This window comes from Giraffa tippelskirchi, chromosome 8, assembly GCF_054371585.1.
Source record: "Giraffa tippelskirchi isolate mGirTip1 chromosome 8, T2T-mGirTip1v1.2.pri, whole genome shotgun sequence".
Taxonomy (NCBI): Eukaryota; Metazoa; Chordata; class Mammalia; order Artiodactyla; family Giraffidae; genus Giraffa; species Giraffa tippelskirchi.
Genome location: NC_137282.1, coordinates 49,205,575 through 49,218,506, shown reverse-complemented (window position 1 = coordinate 49,218,506; position 12,932 = coordinate 49,205,575). Strand labels below are relative to the sequence as shown.

The 12,932-nt window shown below is 38.6% G+C and overlaps 1 long non-coding RNA gene across 1 annotated transcript in view; it reads left to right on the top strand.

The window, feature by feature from the left end:
* Positions 1-12,932, top strand: part of LOC145517040 (uncharacterized) — a 52,439-nt gene that overhangs the window by 17,156 nt on the left and 22,351 nt on the right. The gene's annotated exons all lie outside the window — the stretch shown is intronic.

Sequence of the window (12,932 nt, the reverse complement as noted above, 5' to 3'; positions counted from 1 at the left end):
CCTTAACAATACATGAACCGAGAACTTCCAGATGTACAAGCTAGGTTTAGAAAAGGCAGAGGAACCAGAAATCAAATTGCCAACATTTGGTGAATCATAGAGAAAGAAAGGGAATTCCAGAAAAACATCTACTTCTGCTTCATTGACTACGCCAAAGCCTTTGACTGTGTGGATCACAAAAAATTGTGGAAAATTCTTAAAGAGATAGAAATACCAGACCATCTTACCTGTCTCCCAAGAAACCTGTATGTGGGTCAAGCAGCATCAGTTAGAACTGAACATGGAACAATGAATTGGTTCCAAATTGGGAAAGGTGTACGCCAAGGCTGTATATCGTCACCCTGCTTATTTAACTTCTACACAGAGTACATTGTGTGAAATTCTGGGCTGGATGAATCTCAAGCTGGAATAAAGATTTCCAGGAGAAATATCAACAACATCATACATGCAGATGATACCACTCTAATGGCAGAAAGCAAGGAGGAACTAAAAAGCCTGTTGATGAGGGTGAAGGAGGAGAGTAAAAAAGCTGGTTTAAAACTCAATACTCAAAAAAAACGAAGATAATGGCATTCAGTCCCATAACTTCGTGGCAAATAGATGGGGGAAAAGTAGAAGTAGTGACAGATTTTCTCTTCTTGGGCTCCAAAATCACTGTGGATTGTGACTGCAGCCATGAAATTAGAAGACACTTATTTCTTGGAAGGAAGGCTATGACAAACCTAGACAACATATTAAAAAGCAGAGACATCGTTTTTTTGACAAAAGTCCCTATAGTCAAAGCTATGGTTTTTCCAGTAGCCATGTACAGATGTGAGAGTTGGACCATAAAGAAGGCTGAGCACCAAAGAATTGATGCTTTCAAACTGTGGTGCTGGAGAAGACTCATGAGAATCCCTAGCACAGCAAGAAGATAAAACCAGTCAATTCTAAGGGAAATCAACCCTCAATACTCATTGGAAGGACTGATGCTGAAGCTGAAGCTCTAATACTTTGGCCACCTGATGTGAACAGCTGAGTCATTGGAAAAGACCCTGATGCTGGGAAAGACTGAAGGCAAAAGAAGAGGGTGGCAGAGGATGAGATGGTTCGATAGCATCACCAATGCAATGGACATGAACTTGAGCAAACTCCGGGAGATGGTGAGGGATAAGAAGGCCTAGTGTGCTGCAGTCCATGGGGTTGCAAAGAGTTGGACACAACTTAATGACTGAACAACAACCACCCCTACCCTAGAGTAACAATGTTATAATACACCTTACTTAGTTAAACGTAAGATTCACAAGCATTTATTTCTTACTTTGAGATGTTAGTCAACTCTTGTCCCCAAAATAGAGTCTAACTACTTCATCAAGAAATACTAATTTTATATGATTTTTATCTGTCTCTACTAAAATTGCATTTCTGTTTAATGGCATCTTTCTGTTATACAAAGAGGTAGGGATAATTGCAAGCTCAATAATATATGTTTTATTATGTACATCTGTTTATACCTTAAATAAATAACAACTTTTGAATGTGCGTCTGTAAGTATATGATAATGCTTCATGCTATTCTAAAAATCAGTTTTGATTAAAATCCACCCAAACCATGTAAATGTCTTTTGACTTTCCCAGTGGACCAATTTGCATAGGCTTTTCACAAACACTTACTCATAAGGCATAAAATATTTGGAAATATGCCCATTCAGTGGTTGCCTCTCAATGGCCATAACCTAGCTGACTTCTCTGCTGAAAACTCTGGTCTCAAGATCACTGTTCATTTAATTGATGGCTACTGTCTTCATCACACAGCTGTTAGCCCATCAAGAAGATAGTTAATGAACTTGGCAATATACCTTGCATTAACTTTTTGCCCTAAGGTTAATCATGGGCTTATTTTCAAATGTGCTTTTGATGTGCTAAGCTTCCCTAATAAATATGATTAAGTAAAATAAGTTGAGAGGAAGAACATCAATTCACTGAAGATTGCTTAACATTGGGCAGTAGGTCTGTATTTGAGTAAAGGGAAATTTAGTGTTTGTGCTTCATGGCTCTCAAAGAGTATTTGGCTATGACCCAGATACTGAGCTTTACCTTCATTGAGCCAAGCCAGGAACTCTGATTTATACACCAATATGATGTTCTTCAATTGAGTACTATTCAGGGCCTTATTTTTGCATACAGCATGCTCTTTTCTCTTTTTTCTTTACATCAAAACAAGCATTATAATTTTTGGCTTATTTATAAGCCAAACAAGCATTATAATTTTTGGAGTAATAATAGAGGATATTCTAAGACTCAATCAGTGAAAGGAATAAACAATATTAAAATAGTAAACTCTTAAGAAAAAATATTTTTTAGTAAAGAAACATTCTCCCAAGCATTATAAGTAAATTTACATTAAATATTAAACCTTTATAAAGTAAAATCTATTTACTCACTTTTTCCACAAAAATAAAGAACAATGCAGACTGCCCTTGCTGCTCATACACACACATATGACGTGTAGAACAACAAAGACTATACAGGTCAGTAGAAACACATTTTGTGATATAATTTCCTTATTTTAGTTTCTGTAATCTTATTAAGAAAAAATATTCTTGGATTTAAATTTTCTATCATTTGTTCAGGCCTAAAATGATGTTTTTTAAAAAAATCTTGATACAGTTGCTTTGGTCACTTTCTCCTTTGCCAGTTAAAATCCCAGAGAGACCATAATGATGACATCAGTCTGGGAAAGACAGCAGCCACCATTGAAGATGGTATCCTTTTTTTTTTCAAGCACAAAATCAGTATTCTCTCTCCTCTTAGCACAAAATGTACTTGCTGGGATAGAAAAATCCCATTCAAACTTTTTGGACTCAGCCTTCCATCTGGCTTAGTCTTGGCTGAAGGAGAGAATCACAGAGCAGATAAGGAGGATGGTCTGGTCTCCTCTTGGCTTAGAAGGTGGGCGGGCAGTCGCTTCTACTTCTCCAGTGGCTTCCTCCTCCGGATGTAATCTCCATTTACCCATTGCTTTGAGAACATGGGTTCCCTTCCTTCATTAGGTAACAGACTTTAGGTCTCTGGAGTATTTTTCAGAGAAGTTCTGCTTTTCAAGAAAACACGAAATAATCTTGAGCCAAAGTACTCTTTCTTTAGATTTTTACAAGAAGGGGAATTTCTTTAGATTTCTACAAAGTTTTGTTTTCAAAACTCTCATGTTCAAGACAGTAAATATTTTCTAATTTCTGTAACAGCTACACAAAATATTTTTGAGCCAAAGTACAATATCTTTAGGTTTTTACAAGAAAAGTAATGAAACTACAAAGTTTCTGTTTTCAAAGCCCTCATGTTCAACTCAATAAATACTTACAAGTCTATAAAACACTGTACTAATGAGAAGATTGGGATTAGAAGAGTTGGTAAGATCAAACTGAACAATGAAAACAAACAAAGTCATATTTCTGCCTTCCAGTTGCCAATATCTTGTTGAAGAGACAACGATATGTTCTAATAATCTGGTACAAACTGAGTTATGTGAAATGGTACATAGGAAGCTCAAACTCGTTGAGGGTGGTAGGGACATGGGTACCTAGGAAAGCCTTCTGAATATTGACCATTCAGTTGAAGCTCCAAGGTCTTCAACAAAGTAAAAGAGGGTTACAGACCCAAGAAGGAACTTGTACCAAGTCCCAGCAATATGAGGGCTCAGATTTCATTCTAGGAAGGCTACAGTGAGGGATGTGCAGAGGATATGATGGGAGGAAGTAAAAAGGTGGGATGACTTATCTTTTTGTAATTTCTTTTGTCAGTATTGGAAGTACATAAATATATATTCCCTTTCCAGAATGTGTCATACTGCCATGACACTATGCAGAATCCAGAAAATGATGCCAAACAGTTCATATATTTCCCCTTGACAATGCTTCATCCTTCAATGAATCTATCTCAGGGGGTCCCAAATCAATCTCTCCTCTTTAGCTTATGGTACCTTTTCTCTTCACTATGATTTTCTGGATCAGGGGCCAGCAAATATTTTCTGAAAAAGGACAGATAGTAAATATTTTAAGTTTCACAAGTCAAACATTCTTTATCACAGTTACTCAGCACTGCTGTTAAAGCATGAAAGCACTCATGAGCAATAGGTAAGAGAATGGTGTGTCTGTGTTCCAATAAAACTTTATTTAAAAAGCAGATGGCAGGCTGGATTTGGTCCACTGGTTGTAGTTTATGGTCCCTTGTTCTAGGTCCCTCAATTTCTTTGTCTTCCCTAAAGAATCTTAGTTGTTCTACTCTCTGTCTTCAGTCAAGACTGTTAGGTATTTGAAATCATCAGATTTCCAGCCTTGGTAAATCTGGGGCAGGACCACATTTTGGAGGCAATGATAGAAAAGATGGTCTTTTCTTGTCTGAGCTTCAAGATGAAGGATCTAGAAGACAAATCTTTTAGCACAACTGTAGGGTGTTATTATGTTTGAAGTGTCTCTCTTTTTCTGGTTTTACCAAAGGCATCTTTCTGCTAATTTAGCTCCTTTGAGCAAGGGCCTGAGAGTGAAACCAGATGTGCAATATATTCTAAGAAGCAGGTCATCCAGAAGAGGAAAGATGGAAAATGAAGAAAAATACCATTTTGCTACATGTTGTAATCCTCAAATCTAGCTTTTAAGTCTCCACTCTTTGTCAAACCACTAATTTTCCTTTACTTTAACTATTTAACATGGGATCCAGAAAAATGAATCATTTCAACTTAGTCTACACACAGTGGGAAAATCCACTGGAGACTGTCGATCAGGAGAATAATGTGTTCAGAACTTTTTAAAGAAAATGTAATTCTGCTAACAACATACAATGAAGAAGAGCCAGTGCATTTTAATAAAAAGTCTGAGTGGTTGGCAAGGGTTGGAGGGAGGGAAGAAAGAATAAGCAGTGAAACTATTCTGTGTGGTATTATAATGTGGGAAACATCTCATACCCATAGAATGTACAACACCTGGAGTGATCCCAACATAAACTATGGATTTTGGGTGACTATGTGCATTCATGTATGTTCATCAGTTGTAATAAATGTATCGCTCTGATGCAGAATTTGATAATAAGGGAAGATTGTACATGTGTCAGGGCAGAGGTTACATGAGAAATCTCTGCTCAATTTTACTGTGAACCTGAAACTGCCCTAAAAATTAAATTCTACTTTAAAAAGTCTCTGACAAGGAATAATCCCAGATTTAACTTGTCAGATGACATATATAAGTACCATTTATGGCCCTAAAAGGCCCCCTTAGTAAGCCCCAAAAGACAACATCTCCCAAAGGGAGAGTGGGGTTGGAAGAGAGGTAAAGTGTTTGCCTTGAGCTGTAGTCTAGACAGAGTGCCACGCTGTCAGTCAAGCAGTATGCAGATTTTTCTTTCCAAGATGGCTGCAACAAGAGCTCCCCTCCCACACTTCTTCTTCCTGTGGCATGCTATCACTCCTACTAGAGAGGTGTGGAGGCTTTTTTCTCCCCTGAACCTGACAACACCAGAATTGATGCTATGGAACTTCCAAGGTTAGGACATAAAAGACTATATGGATTTCACTTGGCCCTCCTGGGACACTTGTTTTGGAACTTAGCCACCTTGCTACGAGGAAGTGGCAAGACCACACAGAAGCCAGGTATAACTTTCTGGCTAAAGCTCCTATTGAGGTCCCAGCCAGTAGCCAGCGTCAACGTCCCGACATGTGAGTAGCTGAGTCACAAGGTAACTCTAGCCCCAAACATCACCTGCTACAACAGCATGAGAAGTACCCAAACTCCAGGCAAACACTGCCTAACTGAGCCCAGTCAACACCCAAAACAATGAGAGAAAATAATAAAGTGATTTTTATTGCCTTGATGTGATTCCTCTCTTGGCAATAGATAACCAAATAAGTACAAGGTGTATAAAAAGGAAGGTCCAGCTGGGTTGCTGCTTCTCCTTAAATCAGTAGAAAATAATAGCTAATAATATCATGCCTAACTCTTACGTTCACTTTTTAATATTTCAATCAGTTGGTCTAAGATTTCTTTAATGACCACCATGTTGCCTGCCTTTCCTAAATGTGCTGCCAGGATTGACAAGATCCTGCTTTCTCCGAGGCAAATGGTCTACATGAGCCAGAAGCCTGGGAACATACACAGCATGCTCAAATGACCATCCGTGTACTTAATTTAAAAACAAACAAACAAAACATTGCTCATTACTCCACAGGTACTAGGCTGATAGAACCAAGCCACAGGATATCACAAGATATCAAACCCTAGAGATACAGTACATTTCTAATTTTGCAAAAATTGCCTTTTTATCCCGAATGTATTAATTCATTTTTTACTTTTGTAACTGATGCTGTCACATATCTCCTGGGATCACTGCAAATCTTGATAAGGCCCTGTGGCACTTACTTTAACCTAATTATAGCAGCGATTCCAACAGCCTATCATTCACTTGGATGTGAAGAAATGCATGACTTAACAGGGTCACATTCCTGGGCTAATTCCACTCTTCAGTCAGCCACGAGGCAGCTGCTTGAGCGTGTCTGAGGATGTAGAATGTGGCCACTCCTGATTCCATGCCAACATCCGCCCCCTTCATTCTCTGCAAACAAAATTCTCTCTTAAGGGCAAAGAATTATATCACCTCTCTAACTTCTGCTGTCCATTCCTTTCTCTAATTTGTATAAGCACGCTCCTCACTTCTTCTCTCCTCTCCATTATCTCAGAATACTGTGTTTTTTCTACTTCAAGTCAAAATCTCCCCATCTTTCTTCTTCAGCCTCCCACTTCCCCATCTTCTCAGAGACATTCTCCATAAATAATTCTCTCTTTTCTGTATCTGCAGTCTCTTCCTCTTACCTGACTCTTGACCCTCTGCCTACAAAATTTTAAAAAGACTGTCCCATTCTAAAGGTTAACTCTTCCTTGCCCTTTTATCTCTTTAGATACCTTCCCTTTTCAATCAACCTTTTAGAAAATGTTAACATTTGATTTCCCTTGCTCAGTTCCTATTCATTCTTTGTTCTAGTACCATCTTGATATTGCCCACAATCATTTGAGTTGTTGGGGTCGCCAATGATCTTCTGAAATTATTTCAAGCCTTATAGAACTTGTTCTTTGTAAGTATTTAGAGATTCTCAGCCATTTCACCCTTTGAAAATAGCCTATCTTTCCTGTTTTCCACATCACTCTTTCCTAATGTTGCCTTGTCTTCCCTGCCTTCATTCTCTCCTTTCTTCCTTCTTCATGTTTTCTTTTCTCCATTCCTCTATCTCTCTCGCTCAACAATATATAGGGTCTTGTATTAGTCAACTTGGGCTGCCATAAGAAAATATTTTGTATGGGGTCGCTTAGAAATTTATTTTCTAAAATTTCTGGAGGCTAGCAGTCCCAGATCAAGGTGCCAGCTAACTCAGCTCCTGGTGAAGGGTCTCTTTCTGGCTTGATTATGGCCATCTTCTCACTATATTTTCACACGAAATTCCTCTGTGCATGTGATAGAGTAAATAGGAGATCTCTCTCTCTCCTCTTCCTCTTATAAGACCATCAGTCTATCAGATTAGGGTCCCACCCTTATGAACTCATGTAACCTTAATTTTCTCCTAAAGATCTTATCTCCAAAAATAGTCACACTGAAAGTTAGAGATTCAACAAATGAATTTGGAAAGGAGACATAATTCAGTCCATGGCAGGTATAATTTGTAGCATAAAAAGTAGGCAGAGGCACACAGTTCCAGGTTGGCTTGCAGCCTGGGCACCTCTCTCTTTCCCCTCTGTGGCCCTTACTGAGTTGCTGGCATTTTCTTTCAGACCTGTTGCTTCAGAATCCCAAGATGAATACTACATCCTGAGAGGTTTTTCTTGAGAGGCAGAAACCAGGCAAACCTATGCACCAGGTCCATTTTTTAGGACAAAGAAAAATAACAGCAACCCTCAGACTCCCTTCATTTCTTCCTACCCAGAACTGCCTCACATCCTCATGGATCACCACATCAAAGGCAAAGGGGATTAGTTTAGTCTAATCAACATCCAATTTCAAGATGACCCTTTTCAAGGTGACTGCTAGAGCTGACTGTGATGTTTCTGCATGTAGCCCCTTTCCTCTGTCCATAAAATCTCTTGCCCACTGATTGTCAATGGGAAGAAGAGTCAGCCTTTGGACAGAAGTCTGTTCCCCAGCCTCTGCCCCCAGTTGCTGGCATTAGAGATAAAGCAAACTCTCCTTTCCACCAATCTTGCCTCTTTATTGGCTTTTGAGCAGCAAGCAGATGGACACCACTGTTGTCTACAATATCACATTTAAACTCATTTTGACTGAGTTGAGTGAAATTTGCTTCTAAGAGCATGTGACTTTCAATGAAATTACTACAAATAAAAAATGAATAAGTTATCTCCTCTAAGTTATTTTCATTCCAGTATTGACCTCCTTCTTGCTTTGAAAGTTTTGCACTTGAAATTATCCTCTTTACCCATAAATTTATCTCACTTTTCTCAAGGGATGAGGAAGAATGCAACTTCTTCATACGGTGTTTTACCATCTGCAATGTCCTTTCTGATCTATTTAATTACTTCTAAGCCACATGTTAATCTCATGAGGCAGATAAACCAGAAATAATTTCACAGATGAGAAAACTGTCACCTTTACCAAGATCACAGGATTAGGAAGTGATAAAACCAGGAGAAGACTCGATATCTTCTGATATGTAGTCTACTGCTCTTTGAAGCTTGGCAACCACTCCAAGCTCAAAAAAATAAACCTCCCTCTGCCTTTTATAAAACAGCATGAAGATTGCACTGGGAGCTTTCTTGGTGGCTCAGTGGTAAAGAATCCATCTGATAATGCAGGAGACACGGGTTTGATTCCTGGGTCAGGAAGATCCCACATTCCTTGGAGCAATCAAGCCGTTGCACCACAACTATTAAGCCTGTGCTCTAGAGCCTGGGAACCACAACTACTGAAGCCTGTAGACCCTAAAGCCCAAGTTCCACAACAAAGAGGAGCCCCCACCCATCGCAACTAGAGAAAAGCCCAAGCAGCAATGAAGACCCAACACAGCCAAAGATAAACTTAAAAAAAATTTTAAAAAATTGCACTGAGTTGTACAGAGTATAAAATTGCTTGTATACTTTTGATCGTTTCTTTTTTTTTTTTGCCATTTCAGTTTTGAAATGGCAAACCTTGGAAGACTATCTAAGGTTTATACAGTGAAAATGTTACTCCTCAGGACTTGGGAAAGTCTACTCAATATTGTTATTATAGAAAAAAAAATACTGTTCTTCATGGAATATTCATAAGACAAATGAATTTTTTAAATTTGCAAAGCTGGCTGAGCTACAACCTCACAAGTGATATTTCAAAACATGTTAGAGGTCTTCTGCTTGTGGCTAAAACAAAATAACTTGTACCGGACTAATCTTCTCACCATAGAAAACTATAAAACCGAACAAAATAGAGGAAGGGATTATTTTTAGATATTAGACAATAGGCAACAAAGATCTATTGGTCCCCCAGGGGAGTCGGGGAGCCTTCAGCTAAGCATCATAGTTAATACCAGCTGTCTGCTTGGAGGCATTTGGAGGCAGGGAGTCGCAACACAGTGCAAGGGTCTCACTGGGTGGAAAATGCAGATATCATAGCTCTGGGCTTAAGAGGTGGTTGGAAATTATGAGGCAGGAAAGAAGAGAAGAGAGTCATACAGAAATAAAGCTCCAGAATGCTGCGTGTGATTCCCTTTACTCTTGGATGTAATACAAAACTGTGTATGCATAGGGCAGAATCCTTAAGGCAGAGTAAAAAACAGCTATTGAAGAAAGAGAAGTTACTGAGGAAATTTGAGTTGAAAAACTATTAGACCTCACCTAGTCTGGGATACACTTGAGTCCTGACACTCAGAGTGGAGACATCTCATTAAATATCCCTTACATTCAGCGGACACCCAGAGAAGGTCATGTTAACCTCATTTCACAGTAGAAACTATGCTAAGGTGTCCTTAACAAGGGCTTCCCTGGTAGCTCAGATGGTAAAGAGTCTGCCTGCAATGCCAGAGACCTGGGTTTGATCCCCAGGTCAGGAAGATTCCCTGGAGAAGGAAATGGCAACCCACTCCAGTACTCTTGCCTGGAAAGTTCCATGGATGGAGGAGCCTAGTAGGCTACAGTCCGTGGGATTGCAAAGAGTCTGACATGACTGAGCAACTTCACTGGTTCACCGGTCCTTAACAAAGCACAAAAATTGCCCTTGAATGAGTTAAACTTAAGGAAATTAATTATCTGTCTGCTGGAACAAAATTCAATATTTTACTAAGAAAGAGCATAAAAGCCAGCTCTTTAGCAACATAGCACCCACAGTATTCAGTATATAACAAAACATTACTAGACATTGTGAAGAAACAGCAAAATATGATGCAGAACCAAAAGAAAAGTCAGTTGATAGAAATGTAAATTGTTTATTTTTAGCAAAATGATATAGACCTCATAAATCTTTGAATGTTTGAAAAAGTCTTTTCCAAAATAGATAATGGCATAAAAAGAAAAATTTTAAAGAAATCAGAAAGAAAGAAAAGAGCCACTGTTAACCTCATTAGAAACAATGTATCTCAGACTACATTAGACTGCCATCTTTAAAGTACCAAAAGGAAAAACTAAACCTAAAATCTTGTAAAAATATCCTCCAAATATGAAGGAAAAATAAAGACATTTTTAGGCAAACAAATACTGAAGGAATCTGTCACCAGCAGGCAAATACTACAAGATATATTAAGAGAAGTTCTTCAAACTAAATGAAAAATGATTCCAGATGGAAATTTGGTCTACGCAAAGAAAGGAGAGTTCCAAAAAACTGAATATGTAAATAAATATAGATTATTTTCTCTTTTTGCTTAATTTCAGAGAAAAATGGAAGTATGCTGCTATAAGTATTTATATGCAAATACTTGCAATTTTAGATATGTGTGTATATATACACATATATATATGAAAAAAAGAGAAGGAAAGAGGCATAGCTGACAAAACAGTAGAAGACATAAAATGGAATCCTTAAAAATTCTTAATCCAAAAGAAAGCAAGAAAGGAGGGAAAAAAGGACAAAGATCTATTGGGACAAAAACATAGCAAACACAAGGTGACATATTTAAATACAATTGATTATTTGGTAATTCCATAAATTGACACTGGACTCTAATTAAAAGTAAAGGATTATCAGACTGAATTTTTTTAAATCAATAGGTGGTTTATGATGTGAGAGTTGGACTATAAAGAAAGCTGAGTGCCGAAGAATTGATGCTTCTGAACTGTGGTGTTGGAGAAGACTCTTCAGATACAATTGATTATTTGGTAATTCCATAAATTGACACTGGACTCTAATTAAAAGTAAAGGATTATCAGACTGAATTTTTTTAAATCAATAGGTGGTTTATGATGTGAGAGTTGGACTATAAAGAAAGCTGAGTGCCGAAGAATTGATGCTTCTGAACTGTGGTGTTGGAGAAGACTCTTCAGAGTCCCCTGGATGGCAAGGAGATCCAACCAGTCCATCCTAAAGGAAATCAGTCCTGGGTGTTCATTGGAAGGACTGATGTTGAAGCTGAAACTTCAATACTTTGGCCACCTGATGTGAAAAGCTGACTCACTGGAAAAGACCCTGATGCTGGGAAGGATTGGGGGCAGGAGGAGAAGGGAACGACAGAGGATGAGATGGCTGGATCGCATCACCGACTCGATGGACATGAGTTTGGGTAAACTCCGGGAGTTGGTGATGAACAGGGAGGCCTGGCGTGCTGCGGTTCATGGGGTTGCAAAGAGTCGGACACGACTGAGCGACTGAACTGAACTGAACTGAACTGAAGAGAGAAAAGCACAGAAGAAGACATATCTCTTAAATTTTCATCAAATGAATGTTGAGCAGGCTATATTAATATCAAACAAATTATACTTCGGGACAAAAATGTTTTTAGAGATTAAAGAGGGACATGCTATAATAAAATACATGGTCATCAAGAAGACATTAAAATCATAAATGTGTATACACCTAATCAGAGAAATTCAAAATGCACAAAGAAATAAACTAATGTAACAGAAAGGAGAAATAGGAAATTCTACAACTAAAGTTTTAGATATCAGTACTCCTTTCTCAATGATAGGAAGAATAAGTACACAAAATGCTCTGTGTGGATACAGAAGACTTGAACAGCATGACCAATAACATAACAAACACAACACATTTTTTCCAGAGTGATCATGGAGAATTCATCAATAAAGATTATATGCTAAGTCACAAAACAAATTATAAGAAAACTTATAGAATTGAAATCATACAGGGTACATTCTTAACAACAAAGAAATTATAAAATGATCAAAATATAGACTTCAGAATATTCCCAAATACTTGGAAATTAAGAAGTCTTAACCCATGGTTCAAGGAAAACTTTAGAACATATTATTAAATATTGAATGATAATAAAATTATCACTATCCACACTGGGGGGATGCAGTGTTTGGCAGAAATTATACAGCTCTATATGGTTTCCCTGGTGGCTCAGTGGTAAAGAATCCATGTGCAATGCTGGAGCTGCAGGAGACACTGCTTGATCCCCGGGTCAGGAAGATCCCCCAGAGGAGGGCATGGCAACTCAGTCCAGTATTCTTGCCTGGAGAAAGCCATGGACAGAAGAGCCAGGCGGGCTACAGTCTATAGGGTTGCAAAGAATCGGACACAACTGAAGCGACTTAGCATGCTGCTGCTGCTGCTAAATTGCTTCAGTCGTGTCCGACTCTGTGCGACCCCATAGATGGCAGCCCACCAGGCTCTCCCGTCCCTGGGATTCTCCAGGCAAGAACACTGGAGTGGATTGCCATTTCCTTCTCCAATGTATGAAAGTGAAAAGGGAAAGTGAAGTCGCTCAGTCATTTCCGACTCTTAGCGACCCCATGGTCTGCAGCCTACCAAGCTCCTCCATCC